Source organism: Micromys minutus (genome assembly GCF_963924665.1).
Source record: "Micromys minutus genome assembly, chromosome: 22".
In the NCBI taxonomy this organism is placed as follows: Eukaryota; Metazoa; Chordata; class Mammalia; order Rodentia; family Muridae; genus Micromys; species Micromys minutus.
The window spans coordinates 24,216,455-24,237,042 of record NC_137957.1 but is presented as its reverse complement, the minus strand read 5'-3'; the positions used below and the strand labels follow the sequence as shown (position 1 = coordinate 24,237,042).

Sequence of the window (20,588 nt, the reverse complement as noted above, 5' to 3'; positions counted from 1 at the left end):
TTGCTCTACAACACAGGGTACAGATAAAACATTGGTTCAAAGTGCACCCATTCCCCTATCCTTTGAACACCCTTCTTTCCTTCAACAAATACCTTTTTCTTTTTCTTTCTTTCTTGGTCTTGAACCCCTTACACAGTGGAGGATGACCATGAACTAATTCTCCTCTCTATGCCTTTGGTATACTATGGCTTCAGGTTTGCACTAGTGTATTCAGTACAGGGAATGAGTCCAGCATCATGTGACTGCCAGACAGACATTCTGTTGATTTATACTTCCAATCACTCCAGCAATTTTTTTTTAATTTAAGTTATTCTATTCCATTTACTTATTTGTTTAGTGTGTGTGAGTACATGCACATATGTGTGTGTGTGGGTGAGTGTGTGAATGGATTTTGGGTAATGACCTCCAGGAAACATTTCTGCAACACTTACCAATAATCCAAGTATTATGATAGGCTCTGCAGAGGACAACACGAGGCATAGATCAGGTCTCATGTCTGGTAGTTTTTTCTTCTAGTGGCTTCTCACAGTGTTTGATAAATAAATTCATAATGGCAAAATGCAAGCAATATAATAAACACAGACTGCTATGGGAATTTAATGGGAGGTAGAATTTGCATAAAGAGATCAGATCATGTGTCTCAGGATGAATCATGTTTGGGGTAAAAAGAAATCATTTTAAAATTGTGTCTGGGAAGAGATGAGCCCACAGGTAGCAGTCTGTTTTTTTTTTCCCTCTTTCCTCTATTTGCTTTCTCTCCTGACTCTCACTTCCTTTGAAGATAGTTACTGAGTTCTAGCTCCCTGAACTAGTTTTGTTTGCTAGTTTTTGTTTTATTTGGTCATTCTAGATCACAGGACTATTCCTCTCTCTGACATTATAATGACAAATGAAAGACTATAGCTTACCTTAGAAAAACTAGAAGCTGCCTAGTTTATGTGCCTAATTTAGAAAACTAACCATGGTGTGTGTGTATGTGTGTGTGTATGTGTGTGTGTGTGTGTGTGTGTGTGTGTGTGTGTGTGTATGTACAAGATACTACATGGTTTGAGAGTAGGTATTTAAGTACAAGTATGTTTTATCTGCCTGGAAACATAAATAAGAATTAAACACATTCTCTAACCCTAGTGGGCTTATTAACAAATAAGTCAATGGTCATATAAAAAGATAATTATAAAAAATAGATAAATACAACGCTAGAAAAATTTCAAGTACATTACATAATCGTTGAGCTAAAGACAGAGGATAAGAAGAGAAACACATACTTAAGCTGAATTATACAGGATGGATGCCACATAAGGTAGACATGGTGGGAGATAGAAGATGTTCACAGAGGGTGAACAGCAGGGAAGTCTTAAGAGTAATAAATGATGTAGTGATTCTGGGCCAGGATGTCATAAAAGTGCCTTGTAGACCATGTTAATGGTGTCCATTAATATTTAAAATTCTAAATGCTTTCACTCAGTCTTCACTGTTTGTTTCATAGACAAATTTCCCACTTAGTGCTTTATAAATGGAGAGAATCGGTTATTCTGTGTAAACATTCTCTACTGTAACACTTATCCATATGGTACAAAGGACTTCAACGTGTTGACCCTGTTCAAACAAAAGGCAGCTTAGAGATATCAGCCAAATCTCTCATAAGATAGCACAACAGCGCTTGTTGGAAGGTGGTCCCAGATGGACTGTGGACATTAGAAAGAAAAACAGAAACATGAAAATTCACACAAAATTACCAACACATTTATATAGAAAAATACTATAACTTTGACCAAGGATTCTCTTAGTACAACTTATATATTTATAGCTAACCTATTGAAACATGTTACCACTGTAAGCTACTATCATTTGCACTATAGTCATATGCTAAAGATATTTAAAGTGCATTGCTATTCACTGAGAAAATCTAATACATTTAAAGAAGTGTTTTTAATTCTAGTTTGTGGGGCTGAATGTATTGCTAAGTGGTTAGCAGCACACACTGTGATGAAAAGGACCCAGGTTCAGTGCAGAGCATCCCATAAGGTGGCCTATAACACCAGTTCAGGCAATCTGATACTTCCCTCTGACCTTTAAGCACCTGCATCATGTGTGTGCTTGCACGTGTGCATGTATGACCTTAATTGGTAGTGACCAGGATATTTTTTAATTAACTAGGTAAAAATAAGATAAAATGAAGTAGCCAGTGTGAGACTGTAAAGGGAGATACTTATGTGCACATATTTGCTTAATGTAAGTAAATGTTACTTAATGTAAGTTAATGTTACAAAATATCATTAGTGGATTAATTAATTACATGTTTTATCCAATGTTTCCTTTTTATTATCCTCTTGGGAAAAAAGAATCAAAGTGAGAAAGATGTTTTAAAATCCCGTAGAACTCACATTATTTTCACATGAACTAAAATTCAAGATCAGAACACACATGCATGCATAAGAGACAAGAGAATACAACACTGTTTAATTCTACTGATAGGGAATACGTATTAACCTGTCACTTGCAGACCAGAGTACCATAGCAAACATGACTCCATTTTAAAAAATCTGCTGTTCTTATTAAGCCTATAGAGAATCTTAGGGAAGGAAAAAAGTGGGTCACTTAAGATTGACGCTTTAATTATTGCTTAATAACTGCTGCAGCAGATTAAATGGCGGTGCGGCTTCACATAGGACAACAGGCATCAGAAAAGCACCTGTTTTACTGTCTCAGACTGACCTAGGCAGGCCTGGGTTATTATCTTCTTGAAACCAGGATATGAAACAAGATAAAGGCAAAATAATTTCCGGTTAATACTTCAAGAACTCCATTGTATAAATGATAATCGACACAAAATGATTTGTTTTATTATGTTCTTGGTATTTATTTACTTTTGTCTCAAAAATCTAAATTAGAGTTTTTTAGGTTATAATAAAAATGTGCTCAAAGGGAAATTACATCGAAAAAAGTCATTACTGCAATAAAACCCCACTGCATTTGTTCAAGTCCGTAAAAATAATAAAATTGGGGTGAAGGCATGTACTTAATTCTCTCAGAAATTAAAAAGAGAAAAATGTTACTAAAATTATCAAAAGATGTATGGAAAGTATATAGTGGGTATATTCTAACATATGATAATGAAGAATAAAATTTTTATTCTGAAAAATATTGGATTAAGTATGTATAGCGTATACAGAAATAGTTTCCACTCAGTTTATGTTCAATATTTATAATCCTGAAACCACTGTAGCATACAGACAAACCAGGGAACTATACAGAAATGAATCCCATATACTGAGGACATGCTGAGATCATATATGACCATAACACTGGAAATGTCTTAATTTCAGGATGCTTTTAATTAGAATGCTAAGGCGGAGTAAAAGTCAATGAAGCAGTCCTAGGCAGTTAAGTGTGGGAAGCTGGTTCTGCTCACTTTTGTGCTGGCTTTTCCTTTGACAGCAGTTCCTTTGCCTGACAGGCACAGGGCTGGTTCCTCCTTCTTTTATGTCCCAACTTCTATATTTTTGTTTTCTCAGTATTCCCAACTATAGTTGTTTGGTTTGTTAGCTTGTGATTTCTTAGTGATCACTACTATTTGAAGGTACTATGGTTTTATTTTGGTGCCATTAATAATTTTCCGTCTTTTCTCCTATCACGTGAACTCCATAAATTTAGGATACTTGTCTACTGTGTTTATGTCTATATTGCCAGCATCCAAACAGTGCTTGGCACATGACAGGCAAATCACTATAGTTACTGAAGAAATAATACTGTGATTTGATACATTATATCATGATACCAATAAGTACCAAACCAGTAGTAAAATTATTATATTTATATTTCTGAATCAATATTTACAAGTAATATGTTCTCTTGGATCCTGTCATTTCAAGTGAACAAAGCCTCACGATTCATGCTTATATCACAGTAATATGATGCTCCAATTGATGAAAACTTTGGGGGAGATAAGTTAGCCTTTTATGTTTTCTATCTCTATTGTTATCCACTATAGGACCCTCTATTCTTCATCTGCCATTTATATGTTCAAGGATAATGTGAGGTTTATAGTTGAGTATTTCCACAGTAAACAGATGGCTAAGTATTTACCCATGTCACAGTACATCTTATGACCCTGGGCAAGTCAGTTAAATGGTCCTTTCCATAATTCTCTTATTAAAAATATGGATATATTATCAATCATACCAATGATATTAAATAGGATTCAGAATCCAAACCATGCAGGAAAGTATCTGATATGTATGGAAAAAATAAGAAAGTGATGAGGGTTCCCTCATCCAGGAGTTCCTACAAAGTTCTAGTCTATGTTTCAAACAATTTTTCACTATTTCCAAAAGCCAACCTCAATGATAAGCTCCCTTTCCTACATAAGAGTTACAGTGATGTCAATGACATTCCTTCATATGGCAGTGACCATGAGTTCTTTGTTTCCTCCTAAATCTGATCCTGAACACAGCAGGTGCCAGCAGAGAGAGTTCACAGGGGGTTAATTCACAGTTAGGGTTGGCTTATGATTTCAGTGGAAACAGGACTAGGAAGAGAAAGCACCAAGCATCTCAAGAGCTTCCTAACAGGTTAGGTGAGGGGTAGAAACTACCTGTGTGCACCAAGGAGAACAATGAGAGAAGGTACCCAGAAGCTATGGCCCAGCTGAGTCTCCTACTATTCCAGCAGCATGTCTTTGCATGCTATTAGATACCTTAGAGCTATAAAACTTAGAAATAAGAGGGAAAATGAGATTTCTAATCTGATATCATCGTAATACAGTGGTAACTAAAAGAAAACTCAGTTATGGCATAGGCTTTTTGAAATTCTATTTTTTTAAAATCAAGTGTTCTTGATTAATTTTAAAACTCAAATTTAATCCCCTCAGAAATTAGCATAGCAGGAATCACAGAAGAGTAAGACTTCTTTATCTTTTCAATAAGAAACAGACTTTCATTTAATGATTATATGTTTTGTTTGTTTGTGATCAACAAGAGGAAACTAAGTCTCTCACCTGGGGATGATTATGAAACATGATTCTCATTATTAAGTATAATGAATAAACAAAACATATAAAAACATGCTAAGTACATAACTGCAGTCACCAAAACCACGAGTCTTCTTTATTGCATCTATAAACTGAAAAAAAATAAAAAAAAAAACCTACTATAAAGATCAAATAATGTAACACTAATATTTTCCCAGGATAAAACTATGCCCCAATCAAGGTAAAAAGAATGCATTTTCAAGGGTAGTGTGAAGAGCACTCCATGCTAGGTTATCACCTTTTGTTTTAAGGCATCACTGTTCATTTTTCTCTACATTTAGTTTGGGTCTAGAAATTATGCACGAGAGAGGCCTAAATATACAAATTATTAAAATCATCCCAGCCATGACACATTCCATTAAGCATGTCAATTATGTAAGCATGTTAAGAGCATGCTCCAGTACACACACATACACACACACACGTATGTATGTATGTATGTATGTATATATGTTTGTATGTATGTGTAGATGTATATGTGTCTATACATGTTTTTTGATGCTAATGTATACTCATTACATGTCCTGGTTGTTGGAAAAGCTGAATCAAGCTGGTAACAGTGAGAATAGAATTAAGACTAGAAAGAAGTCTGTCACAGCAGAAGGGACATTTGTATGAAGATCTCAAAAAAAAAAAAAAAAAGAAAAAAGAAAAAGAAAAGAAAATCTGAGGAGGAGGGACAATGAGGAGGGAAATGAAAAGAGAGAGCAGAAAGAAAAAGGTTGTGAGAGGAATTGGTCTTCCAGGAAGGAAGAAATAGCAGAGGAACCCTGGAGTATTGCCATAGCCAGAGAGCTGAAATAATCATACTTTCTACTGGTGCAGGACACAGGAAAATGCTTCAACGCCTAAGTACAGGTACAAAAGGCAGAAGTCAAGAGAAATAAAATGGTTGCTATGTGTTCAATATGTCCTTGACGACAGACTCCCAAAGACACAGCAGGACTCATCTCCCTCGTGGTCCCTGGAGAAGTCAGGCTCTGGCATACTGTCCACGTTCATTCTGTCTTACCTAGGAGTTGCTCAGAAAGTATCTATGGCTCCCAAGAGGAAGAAACCATCACAAAATAAGATGACATCTATGAAAACAACTTTTTATAAAGTGGTATGTTTGGGGTCTAGGGGTATGCTGGCTTTCTTGTAAGATGTCAGTTTGATCGCTAGTCTTAGACATGTAGTGGTTTGCTTGACTATTAAATTTTCACATTATAATGTAAGAAAAACATTGAAAACAGATCCCTACATCTCATGGCATGTGTGGCTCACACAGCTCCTGTATACAGAGTTGAAACCCTCACATTTCTATGCAGACAGTGGTCCTGTTTACATGTACATGCTTTTGATCTAAAGTCTGCGGCCCTGTATGCTTAATATTTGTCAAAGCAGCATGATGACTCTATAGAAGAGGTCCAAAATATTCTAGAAATATGTTCTACTGCCCAATGCCTGGCTTTATTCATCCCTCAAATCTGATGAAAATGCTAGGGATTAGGCAGGAAGCCAGCCTGGTAAACCAGGATCTGGCAGAAAGACTATGTCAGAAACTAATTTCAGTGCTTTGCTACCTAGCCTTTCCACTGAGAAACTGTGTCAACTTTGCTTCTTAACAATGTTGCTCACACAAAGCTGCAAAGCTGAAGGTCTGGAACTGTCTCACCATGCCTGAATCCCTTGCTTTCCTGCTTGTCCTTAATCAAAGGTCACTTAATCAAAGGCCATTAAACCATTTGTTTAAATAGCATTTCTAGATATGTTTTCCCCCCCTTTTTCTTCAAAGACAAGCAACTAGGTAGTTCCTGTGCATCATAATAGTAATTGGGCCCCATCGCCAACTTCACTGTATAGTCTGTTGGAGGCCAGGACTGGAAAAATCAACACTCAGTTGGCTGAAGAGTAACAGTTCCTAATGCTCACTTCTGTTGTTATGCCCTGTTGCCCTGCCTTCTTGCTTTCTCATTGCCTGTGAAGTCAGTTGCATGCCCAGCCAGAGCTTTTTAAAATATATTTTCTAAATCTTAATCTTTACAACAGCCTTCCTATACATGCTACTTCAACATACACCCTAGAAATGAGCAAGAAATATATATCTATCTCTGTATGTATGTATGTATGTATGTATGTATGTATGTGTGTGTGTGTGTATGTATGTATGTATGTATGTATGTATGTATGTATGTATCTATCTATCTATCTATCTATCTATCTATCTATCTATAGATATGTAGCCTGCTTATCTGAAAATGGCCCAGGTCTTCTGATCCTCCTCTTGCATCCATCTACCAACTACTAGGATTGCAGGTGTCAGCCTCCATGCCTAACTTGGAAGTCTTCTGTGGTAAGTACTTCAGTATTAGCTTCAGGTGTTAAGTAAAAATGCTCTAGTAACTCCTGGTTTAATGGCCTTGACTTTGGCTTACATAACCTGTGAGGAATTGAAAGAAATTCCTGAAGCAGAAGTTGTTTTATAAACGGCCTTAAGATTTTATGTAAACGACTGCACCACACATCCAAGGGTTAATAAGAGTCTGTCACAGCTGCGCACGCTCAGAGTATTTCCATGTGCTTTCGCCTTCTTGTTGATGAAGGAATCTCAAAGTAGCAATTAGTAAACGCAATTACCTGCTTCCTATCTAGGGTAGGCATGGGATCACAGGTAAGAAGGAAGAAATGAGCTTCAGGCAAAAACAGGATGCTGTAATCTGCAGGGGCACCCAGGTAATTCACCAGAGGGCTGAAGTGGGGTTGCCTGATCCTTTCTCTGTTACCATGTAACTGAAACTATGGTCATGATCAGGGAGAATGAAGACAAAACACAAAGACAGTGGTTATCATTCAAGCAATTCAGGGAAAGCATGTTTGACATTTAGAAATCTTCAATTGTATTTTTCTTGGAGTATGTGTGCCCATTTTATCCTTGATTAAGTAGCTGAATTGTTTAAGAGGAGAAATAAAATATTGCATTCTCACAGAGAACAATATACAACCAGTTTCTCCCTTTGGCAAAAAGAATTATACAAATGCTAGACATGTTACAATCATCCACCAAGCCATAGTTCACAAATAAAAGCAATAGGTTCCCGCAGACAGGGAGTAATCATTTCCGCGCTATACTGATTGGGATTTATCAGGCATTTCAATCCAGAATTCACTCCTGACAGAGAACCTTAGCTAAGTGTTTGTGTGTGTGTGTGTGTGTGTGTGTGTGTGTGTGTGTGTGTGTGTGTGTGTGCGTGTGTATCATTTGTGGTTTCAGTAGCATGCCTGTAACCTAGTACATGGTAAGGAATGTTGTCTGACAGGGCTGCTAAGAAAGTTACTGAATTACATCGTTGGCAAACAGTCTTACCTTATTCTGATACTGGTTTAAAGGCCATTCTTCCTGCATGTGGAAATTCTCCATCCCTTGTTTAGCACACACAGTTGAGAACCAGATGATAATTTTTATCTTCTCTGGCATCATAATTTTCTGAAGACCTCATTGACACAGTCCCTCCCTATGCCCACAGTCAGCACAACAGCCATGCTCCCTGTAGTTAAGGCAATTACAGAAATAATCACCATTCTTCTGCTACCCTTTCTACCCTAACCAGTGAGCTGACACTGTTCTAAACCCCGCCTGTCTATTTAGAGAATCAAAACAACGTCCATGAGAATCGGGACTGATCTACACAATCCAAATGGGAGGTAAAATTAAGTAACAAAAACTACAGAGATTGTTGTTCTTTCTGACCCTTGAGTTTCACAGAGGGGGTGGCCGGAAACTCATAAAGGTATCAAAAAACGTGCTTGTTACTCTAAATTAGTTTTTATAGTCTCTCAGAACTGTCTTAAGTATTGTTTTCTAATGAATGAAAAGTGGTTGTCATTTTAAAAGATTCCTTTGCTATGGGTTTTGAAATTCTGTTTTACAGTGCATAAACAACATTTTCAGCATTATTACTTCTACAACACAACAATTTATTTTTCTCATACACTTTAAGGTATGCACATCCAACATGCATCAGGCTGTATAGATTTCAGGACACCCTTAAATGCAGTCTAGAATACATTTTTAGGTTATAGTGTTATCTTACAATGGCAGACAACCCTAACTTAAAAAAAAAAAGATTTTTTTTAAGTTTTTTTCTTCTTTACATCAGAAAAAGCCAATGGTCCATTTCTATAGGTGGAAAAGAATGAAACTTTCTAGATAGTGATATCATAACTTTAGGGAAGTTTATGTTCCCACTGATACTGGATTCACTAGACTATAGTTCTGTAAATGGGCCAGGCTATCATTGCTTCAGAGACTTCAGAGCCCATGAAAGTCCTGTTTCAAGACCTTTCTGTGAAACTAAAGAAAAATAGACGTTCCCTTTTGCTTGGACATATTAAAATTCTCTTGAGGAAAATGCACATGTTAAAGAAAAGGGCCTGGATAAAGTTTATGTAACAAAATGAAAAACATCAGTCATCCCTTGAAGAATTTAGATGTGAAGATACCATTCTTTTACCCCCAACTCAAAAAAAGCAATTCTAATTGCATCATCCAATTACATAAAACCATAAAATGAAGGAACACGTTACCTAGAAGGAAACGGTCACTGAGACATCTGAAAGGCGCTAGGAACAGACTTTATCATTGATTATATCCAAATCAAACAAAATTATGACCTCACCTTTTGCTAAATATAGAGAGGAACATCTTATACCGAGAAGTCATTCCATCACGTCTTCCCCAGTCTTAGGAAACACATGTCAATAAAAGTGATAATTTTGGTGGGCATTTATTTTGTCTCTAGGTGTCCTGGTCTCTCTACCCAAAGTCTGATAACTCATTAACATATTTCCTAAGATGTTGTTACCTTCCTTTGACTGATACTAGAAAAAATGAGTAGCCCCAATTTTCAACATACTATAAGTTACTGCCCAATACATTCTCATTATTTAAAGAAATATTACATAATTTAAAAATATGTGTGAATATATATGAAAATTATGTGTATTATAATATATATATATATATATATATATATATATATATATCTTTGAGTCCAAATTAAGGTTATGTATTTATACTCATTTGTTTATTCCTGGTAAATAGATTTGGCTAATTTTAATGAAAATAAAATCAGCTAGGAACCATCTTATATCTAATAAATTTTCAGTGCAGATACATTCATGACTAATCAACCATCAAAATATTTAAAACACAAGTGGAATAGATATTTAATGAGAAAAACATTTTTGTAAAAGGTTTGTAAAACCTGTAACTACATTATAATTTGGTCTAAAGTCCATGTTTCCTCTGGGTTACCCATACTATTAGATAAAAATTCTCTATTATATAATCAAATTGTCTTATTTTGTTTTTATTCCCAAAACTATGTAATAATTACCATTAGGAAGATAAATACCATAGTACAAATTAGAATTAATAATAACCCTTCCCAGGTGTTGCATAAACTGGAGAACACAAGAACCAGAAGGTTTGAAATTTATATAAATTGCCTCCTCAAGTCTAAATACTTTCCCATAAGATGGCAATGTGAATCTGTTTTCGGGATATACTCTAAATTGATTTAATACACTGACATCAATAAAGAAAAATTGATATTATTTAAATGTGTTATTAGAGTAACAGGAAGTTTAAATTAACTTTCAGATTTCCAAAACCTTTCTCATTTTATTTATTAATCTCACATCTCATTTTTGCAAACGCAATTAAGACAAACCAGCAAACCATTTCTTAGTTTTCTTTTTGCTAGCATCAAATCTAATACGCATATATGGAAAAGCAAACAGCACATCTTATCCTTAAAAAAAAAAAAAAACTGGTTAGAACCACCTGATAATTTATCCAGTGAGAACAGCTAGTACCTTCTATGTAGACACAAGATTTGAAACTAATATTAAATAACTATCATGTGGTATTTCGGTACTAGGTTTTCCATTCTATAGTTACAGCCCTCATTTCTGATAAAGATATCTTAAATTATAATTAACACATCCAGTCTAAAGCATTACCAACATTTCCTACACCCTCATCTTAAAGGGTAAAAAATCAGGAGTGTATAAAATTGTGACCATAAATTCTTTGTATCATTTAAATTTAAGTAAAGTCTTCAATCCATTCATAACATCTTACAATTAGATGTGACTTGTAGTATGTGAAGGCTCAGTTTTTTGGAAGTCTATGGGGAAAAAAAACTTCTTATTCATAAACATCTCTGCTCATGCTGTTGATATAATTAATATTTTACACAGAGTCACGAAAGTAAATGTCACAAACCAAGCCCACACTTTCACACGTCCCCAGTACAATGCAAGACCAAGCAAACAGAATCTTATTTTGTCCCCATGGAGAGCCACTTCTTTCCTTTATGTCTTTTCATGGCTAAACTTGTAAACTCAGCTGCATGCACATATGAAGTAATTGAGTGACTATCCTTTCGTCCTTGTATCCAAAAAAATGTTCCCTCTGGAAACTCACAGTTCTCGGCAGAGATACTGCATTTTCAAGAAGTCATTTAGATGCCGAGCTTTAGAGAAATTCCCTGTGTACCTATTCAAGAGTGATATAAGTATCTACTTATGGCGTATGTGTGTGGTGTGGAGTCTGTGCATGTATGAGTGTATGTGTGTGTGTGTGTGTGTGTGTGTGTGTGTGTGTGTGTGTGTGTATGTGTGTGCATATTCATATGTACGTGAAGTCTGATAAGGTCAGTGAGATAGTCATCTAGAATAGAAAATGGTTTTGAAAATAGTGTGCAATATGATTATTCATCAGTACACTAGTCAATTTCACAGGAAGTCAGCTCTTTCCTAAGTTTGTATAGAAATGTACAAGTTGAAGGTATGTGATTGAAAAGGACTACCTGGGGTAGCCAGGCTGGTGTGGGAGGTGGGATAGAATTAAGGACAGATTTCCTCTTCTTGTCTCAGAAGGGCATTTAGGGAAAAAAAAAAACCTGCGACTTGGCATTTCTCCTGATAAATCAGGAAGATTTATCTTGGAGCGAGCATCTGCTGCCTTCGCTCAGCTCTTGCAGAACCCATCGAAGTGTTTTCCTGCTACACATAACTGGAGAGTTCCCCTCACCCCCTCCCAGCTGATGGTAACCGATTATCAGTCTCCGGGGAACAACAGGAAAACAAAGCTCAGATCAGAGATGGTGGAGTTAGAGATTGCAGAAGCTGTTGCCTGGACTCTCTCTAACAAGTACGAGGTGCTTGACCTGTCTCTCTGACAGTTATGGAAGTTGTTTTGTAGCTTTCTCTTAACAAGATGTGAGAAGAGAAATGTTTTCCCCTTAAGATCCTAGAAATTTGAGACTATCTTCCCCCATTACTTCCTAAACTTTCTTCTAGTCCAAGAGGATTCTGTCAACCGAACCTACATCTGCCTTCTGAAGGGAACAAAACACCTGCAGAAACATCATTTTTATATCTATTCAAATTTTTCATGTTAAAAGAGTGTGTAGAGACATGAATTTAATATCCAGACAGTGACATGCTGAATGCAGCCTTTAAAAATGGAATCTCGTACACAAAAGCAGCTTTAACACAGAAGTTAAACTTCCTGTGTTTCACCAAAGGGTTAAAGTTAGGGAAGTGGACATCCACATGTCCACGAAAGCTAACCAGATTAGCAAGATCAAAGTAGAATCCAAGTCTCCTGATAATTCTGGTGTCACCTGTAAAGGTTTGTGAAACTTCTCATGTTTTTACCCTTCCACTGTGGGAGGCTACCTGGACAAATCTTGGGAGGGCGATGCTCTAGTTTTAATTTTACAAACTGGAGAAGCCCTCAAAGTTCAGACAGTGACAGTGATGTGCTAGCCCCATAGGACTGATGAGGCACACAAGAGTCTGCTAGCAGGCACAGGAGATCAGCAGCAATTAAGCAGTTGAAAGTGGGTTGGGGTGTTGGGTTATGTTCCATTTGTAGCTTCTTTGAGGGGATGGAGTCAAACTTGACACTTCCTTTCTGAGAACAGGAGCTGGTCTCCTTGTCTACTCTCATTCAGTTTAATGCCCTGTGTGGTTTCATTCCTTCCTGGACTCATATTTTCACACGGGGCTGCAATCTATCCTGCCCTCCAACAGAAAGAAATCTTTTTTTCTCTTCTTCACTGCCCTTCTTCCCTGTAAGAAAGACAACCTCCCCCCATCCCACGGGGGTGGGGTGGTGGTGGTGGTGCTGGATTAGAATGGGAGGAAGGGGAGGGGAGAAGGGGGCTGAGGGTGGAGGACAGAGGAGAGAATGGAAGAAGCAAGAAGATGGGGGACGCCTAACATCAACTCCTGGTTCTGAATCACCAGCCCTGTGCAAAGTGCTTTTCCCGGAGATGCACTTGTGTTCTCGTATCTCTCACAATAGGCTTACGGGGGATCCCTCCCTAGGTCTCCCACCGCCACAAATCAAGTGCACCTAGGTCTCTTCGATAGAGCCAAGCGCAGAGGTACCAAGGTACCACCGAGGTGGCCGCGCTGCCAGTGGGGTTGCCTTACCTGGAGCGAGGACCGGGAGGTGGTGCGAGTCTTGGTCCCCGCTGCTCTCACCGCGGACGGGTGCGAGGCACAGGACTACTCTCGCTGCCTCCGCTCACAGAGGGGCAGCCTGCAACACAAAAGGGGTGTGTGGGTGTGGGTGTGGGTGAGGTTTTCTAGGGCCACCAGCTGGTCCCAGCTGGCCGCCCCCGCCCTGCACACACCCCTTCGGGGAGCTGAGCCCCCTGTCGGGTGAGCAGGACCCTGGGGGCTTGCCCGGGGTTACAGCCTCAAGTTGCCCACTGCTAACTGCGGATGCTGCCGCTGCAGGAGGAGGAGGAGGAAAGACACTGGGGGCTGAACTCGGTCAGAGCATCCCCACACTGCAGCTTCTCCAGGAATCCCTCCAGTGAGGAGGCGGCCGCCCATCATCTCCTGGCCCCGGGTGTTGATTGGTTCCAACCAAGGTACGCTGCTCAGAAGAACCAATCAGAGAGCACTAATAATAGGTGGATCCTCTCAGGCAACGGAGCCCAGCCCAGTACTGTTAGTGTCTCTCCATCCCCACAGCGGACAGGGACCCGAGGAGAGAGGTTTAGGACCATGGCGGGGGGTGGGGTGAACTAAGAAGAGACCAGATCCCCAGGAGAAACATTAAAAGACATTTTCTAAACCCGGTGGGTAGACTCAGGGATGCCCTCAACCTGTTCAGTAAGCACTGGATAAGAAGCGAGCATAATACAAAGCTTTTTTTTTTTTTTTTTTTAACTTTCAGTCAAAACCTGCCTTGATACTGAGCATGCCCAGACTTCCACAGTACCCTCTGAGTTTCGATCTGTGTGAGTTCTAGGTTGAAAAGGTGGGAACTGGGACGGGAGAGAGGCAGAAGTTTGTCTTTGGCCATTGACACGGCGGAGTTGGGGAAGCGGAGCAACTGAGATAGAGGTGGTCCTTCTTGCTTTGGGAGACCAGTTATATCATTCCGTCTGAACTCGAGTAGGAAGCCAGGCTCGGTTACTATCAGGGCAGCTAGATGCCTGGAGACCGCCCAGGAAGGGTGTGGTGGGCCAGAGCTGTAGGCAAGGTCCATCCCATAGGTGGTGTGGAGGAGCGAGGCTCCACCCAGCTGCAGCTGCTAGGCAGTGGAGTGCCCAGGGAGTTTCCGTGCAGCGACCAATAAGTTTGGAGACTTGGGTCAAGTGCGACCTTGTTAGACTGGCTTTTTCCACCTTCTTGGACTTGTGCTCGCCTCCGCCCCCATCGCTCTCAACCCCTTGCCTGCACGGTGGGGACTAAAGGGCTTTCTCCCTTCTTCTCTCTTCCTAGCTGAACCCTTCTGCTCGGAAGTAAGAAGCTTTTCCCCGTGAGAGCAGCGGTGACCTGATTATCTCTAAGCTCCCGGGCAATTTATAGCTTGGTAATACCGAGAGAAGCCAAACAGAAAGGTTGAGAGGCTTGGCGGGGAGGGCAGGCTGGTTGGCCCCGGGGTGGGGTGGAGCCCAGCTCCCAAGGGCAAGAGCCCTTTACTCCACAGGTGAAATGCTTTCACGTCACTAAAAGGGATTTATCCTTTCCCACTCGCTTGACCTTGCTCAGTGCTCTCTGAACCTGTTGTTTTTGTTTAGAAATCTTAGCAGTTTATGTAAAGTTGATCAATAGCCACAAACAAGCACTCCCCTAATTGGGCTCTTTATTTTCCTGACAGGATGATCTTGGCATCTCAGGTAAGGAAATAAATAGCGATCTCAATTCCCCAAACTCATCCACTTTGAACTGGAGTTTTATTAACACTGGTGTGTAAAGGTAACTGTAGCGAGAATTCAATTAACGGTAACACATTTCTTTAGGTTTGTAATTAAATCTCTTCTATTTATATAATGTTTAAGATTAAGAACCTTGTTCTGAATGTCTGGCCAAAGAAGACCACCTTCATATATATGTATCCTTTTGGGACACGAACCCATGTGATTTGGGCTGTTTACATTATCAAGAATTTAGAAATGAGAGGTGAACTAAGAAAATAATACACCTTCGACTTGTAACTTTATGTAAATATCCACTTTCCGGTTTTCCAAAATAGCCCCTGAGCCTTATTTTAAAATATTTTCTTAGGTGAAAAAAGGAGATAACAAACACTGTAAGTTGCTTTGAAATGTTTGGTGAAGGAGGGGAGGGACCTGAAAGAGGGGGAGAAATGGATGGGGTCAGTGTAAAAGCAGGTAGAAAAACTGAGTATCTGTTTGTATTCCCCAATGAAGATGTGAACATGAGAGGAGCATTACAATATCCACCTAAAGGAAATTTTTATTTTAAAAATATACATAACTCTCTCTTTAGGCTTTTTGTTGTTGTTGCTAAAAACCAAAATGCTTTTCCTAGGTACCATCAACAACATGTAGCAAAGAGCATATTGATGAGTGAAATAGGAATATAGAATTTCTGAATTTTGGTTCTAGACACTGGGTCTATATCATCATTTTAGCCAATTTTTCTGTTCACCTCCAAATCTACCCACAGTGTCCTTCCATGGAAACCATTCTAGGGGACATAGATATGCAAGAACCTCTAACTCCAACCCCCACTGTTTCTTGAAGGAAACATCTACCTATAACAAGAAATGGGCTTTGGGCATATTTTATTGTACTTAATTTTAGAATTAATGGCATTTTTACTTATTGTTATTTAAGAAGAAGATTATTTATATACTTATGGAGGCCAAGAGATGACCTGGTTGTTATCTTCAAAAACACTTATTGTCTTTGGGAACTCTATCCACCTTCTTTGAGACAGAGTCTCTTTTTTTTTTTTTTTTTTTTTTTTTTAAACGACTTTATTTTACAAAACAAAGATAAATGTACAGATTTTAAACATTTTTTGCTTAAATTTATACATTTTTGTCAGTATTGCTTTTTTAGACATTGAAATAATTTTTACATAAAACCATATGAATATATTTTTTTAGTCAGTACTTGATTTTTTTCAAGGGCTTGACATTATGCATTGAAAACCTAGTAGTTACAATAAGCGTAAAGTACATGCAAAACAAAACGCAACATGGAAATAGTCAAAGTCTTCTTGTTTTGTAAATATATGTATATTTTTTTGTTTTCTTTATTTCTTGGACTTCATACAGTCTGTGAGTTGTTTCTGGGGGAGTGCAAGCCTCTGGGGTTAGCATCCCACTACCAGTGACTGCATATTATGTCTGTTCTTTTGTGACTGGGTTATCTCACTCAGGATGATATTCTCTAGATGCAGCCATTTTCTTAAGAATTTGGTTAAGTCATTGTTTCTGGTGGCTGAGTAGTATTCCATTGTGTATATGTACCACAATTTTTGTATCCATTCATCTTCTGAAGGACATCTGGGTTCCTTCCAGCTTCTGGCTATTATAAATAGAGCCGCTATGAACATTGTGGTGCATATATCTTTGTTGTGTATTAAAGTGAGACAGTGTCTCTTTGACTTCTATCTTAGTTGTAGTTTAATTGCTGTGAAGAAACACAATGATTAGGGCAGCTCTCATAAAGGAAAACATTTGATTGGGGATGGGCTACAGTTTCAAAGATTCAGTCCATTATCATCATAGTGGAAGCATGACAGGGTGCAGGCAGACATCCTGCTTGTGTGGAGAGAGTCACACATCGTGATCTGAAGGCAATCAGCAGGAGACTGACTCTCCCACACTGGGCACAGCATGAGCACTAGGAGCCCTCAAAACATGCCTACTTGGTGAGACACTTCTGCCAACATGGCCATACCTATTCCAAGAAGGCCACACCTCCTAAAAGTGCCACTTCCCATGAGCCAAGCATCTTTGAACCACCACAACTTGTAACTCATCAAATAAGTTCTACTGGCTGGCCACTGATCCTCACAGATCTTCTGCCTCTCCTTTCCCAGTGCTAAAATTACCAGTACATGCCCTATCACACTTGACTTTTACATGGGAGCTGTGGATTGAACTCAGCTTTCTATCCCAGCTAAGTACTTTACTGAGGACCTTCTCAGTCCTGAGATATATTTCTACGATAGAAAGTGTATAGGTCCTCACCGTATATCACACCATTTGTTTGTTACAAACGAAGTTCAATAAACTTAACTCATTCTTTCCTTTTAATCAGCCTGCCTACAGGTACCTTCCTATTTAGGATTCCCATCTCTTTTACCATCAACACAATTCCTTTCCTGAGTATATGGTGCTGATACTTTCCTTAATTACTTTTTTTTCCCCCAGAACTGTGTTCTGCTTTGGAAGTTTTGCTTCTGTGCATAAAGACCCACTTTTATTAATTAAAAATCTTTTTATACAACCTATACCTCAGTGTCAAAATTCCCTATTTCTTTATTATTGAACTTTTCTATTTCCTGTTTTAATGATTTTTTTTTTTTTTTGCCATCTACTGAGCTTATGAAATCAGAATAGAAACTAAACTAGACTGATGCGCAGAGTAGAGAGGTGTGTCTTATGGAAAGAGAGAGAATTAGGAAATTTAGAAACCAGAAATTTATTAGGCAAGAACACAGCCAAAGGCTTCTGTGGACCACACAAAATACTTGCATGAGAGACATATAAATAAAATTAACATTTTGGTGGAATATACATACATTTGGTAGATAGTACATACATTTCTAGTTCATCAGGACTCTTACATAAACCTTACATGCTTAAATGTTAAGCCAGTAACTTGGTAAAAAATAACATTACCCTGAGCTGTGAAAAAGTAAAAGTAACCAATTCTTTTAGTATATATTTTCTTTCCCTTTGTTATCTGCCATTGCTTCTTAAGATACAGCTACCCATTTTCTTTGGGTTACTCTTTTTAAGACAGGGGGTTAACTAAGCATTTGTTTTCTGGCCTGAGAATTTTACTGAATCCCAGCCTTATAAACCAATTGGCTATGTGACCTAGAAAGATGTGAAAGCCTCTCCAAACCTTGGGTTTGCTTATTTCTTATGTGCACGCAATGAGTGGACGTAGCACTTAATTTTAGGGATTTTGCAAAGATTGAGAAAACAGTTCACAGAAGGTACAAATTCTTACCATCTCACAAGGCAAGAAGGGCTACTCACCACTATAATTATTTTACTATTATACTGCTCATATTGTTGCTTTTGTCTTCTTTTCTTCCCCAGACCCCAGGTTTCCCAGAGAGCAGATTTTCTGCTATCGTTTCATCTACTTGAGCCAATATTGAGGAAGACTCATTGCCTAAATTTAAAAATGTGTCAGAACTTTCTAGTTGGGGACTGAAGAGATGGCTTGCGCTGCTGAAGACTGTGGAGGATCCAGGTCCTGGTCCTAACAGCTCACAACTGCCTATCACTTTAGCTCCAGGGGATTTGATGCCCTCTCTTGGCCTCCATGGGCATGGCATGCATACAGCTTAGCAGGTACACACATACATATGAATAATAAAGATGGAAATAATGAACAAACCAAAGAAAGAAGAAAGGAAGGAAAGAAAGCAGAAAAAGAAAGCATGTGTAGAATGACATATGAATAGCCTCCTGTCCTCCCTGTGCTATAACTGAAATAAATTATAACTGAATTTATGGAGAAGATAAGCTTTATCATTTTTTGTTGTTGGAATTTAGTTTGAATTAATCTTTAAAACTGAGAAACATCCTATTCTAATGCCAAGATAATTGACTAATGACTAATGCTATTTTCCCTGGAAAATGCTTTTAAAGACTCCATATCAATCCACTTTGATTTTTTGTCTTCTCTCTCTCTCTCTGTCTCTCCCTGTCTCTCTATCTCACCATCTCTCCATCTTTCTATCCCTATCTCTTTCTTTAAGATCTTTTGTCAGGGCACTAACTTTTCTTTAACCCTTTTATTGCTAACAGATTTATCTTCCCACATAATGTATCTTGATTATGGTTTTCTTTTCTTGTATTCCTCCCAGTTCCTTCCTACCTCCCTTTCCATTTTGATCCACCTCCTTTCTGTGTCTCACTAGAAAACAAACAGGCTTTTGAGAGATAATAATAAGATATGATAATATAAAACAAAAATCTAACACCTCAGACTTTGATAAGACAAACAGAAGGAAAAGAGCCCAAGAGAAGACACAAGAATCTGAGACTCACTTGTTCACACACATAGGAACAGAATAAAAACATTAAACTGGAAGACATAATCTATACATGGAGAGGTCCTGGTCCATGCTGCCTCAGTTTCTGTGAGGCTTCTAAGGGATAATAAAAAAATAAAACACTATAAGTTAAAACAAAACCACATTGGAATAACACAAAACAAACATAAGGGAAAGAAACCAAGAAAAAGCAAAAGAAACAAATAAAGAGGTATATAGCAGCTGGTTTAAATACTCAGGCATCCTGTGAAAACACTGAACTAGAAGGCAAAAATATATAGGAACATATATAAATGAAAATAACAGCTAATATACACATATAAACAAATACATACATTTGTCTTTTTGGGTCTGGGTTACTTTACTCAGGTTGATTTCTCTAGTTTCACCCATTTACCTGATAATTTCATTATTTCAATTTAATGGCTGATTTATATTCCATTTTTTCAATGCACCATATTTTCTTTATCCATTCATCTTTTCAGGGATATCTAGGTTGCTTCCAATATCTGAATGTTATGAATGGAGCAGCAATGAACAAGGTTGAGCCACTGTCTCTCTAGAAATAAGAAATGATTCGGAATATATGCAAATACTACCAGTGATTTGGTAGTCAGTAGAGCAAGATATAAACAACCAGGTGTATGGTGTCAGAACTAAATAAAAAGAAATCACACACAAATTTTCCAAGTGAACTCCATGCTGTTTAAGACAGAAAACCTCACACTGGAAAGAAAAGAAAGGAAAATGAAGTCGGATGGAGGCAGTTGCTACAGAGGGAGTCCCACAACTGAATCACCGTCCTTTACAAGTTACAGATGAAAGAAAATGAAGAGCTAGCCACAACCAATGTGGCCTAACAAAAGCCTTTTTTAAAGTACATTGCTAGGAATGAAAAGAAGGACAGTGACTCAAAAGGTAATGTACTGTGTCAGGTTGCTGAGGTTAGCAAAGAAAATATTTAGGTGGATATATCACAAAGGCA

General features: G+C 38.3%; 1 long non-coding RNA gene across 1 annotated transcript; it reads left to right on the top strand.

The window, feature by feature from the left end:
* Positions 1 to 14,736: 14,736 nt before the first annotated feature.
* LOC308434659 lies at positions 14,737 to 19,001 on the top strand. Its single transcript, XR_013975489.1, has 3 exons — positions 14,737 to 14,918; positions 15,207 to 15,225; positions 18,639 to 19,001. It is a non-coding gene; the product is annotated as an uncharacterized lncRNA (long non-coding RNA).
* The last annotated feature ends 1,587 nt before the right edge of the window (positions 19,002 to 20,588 follow it).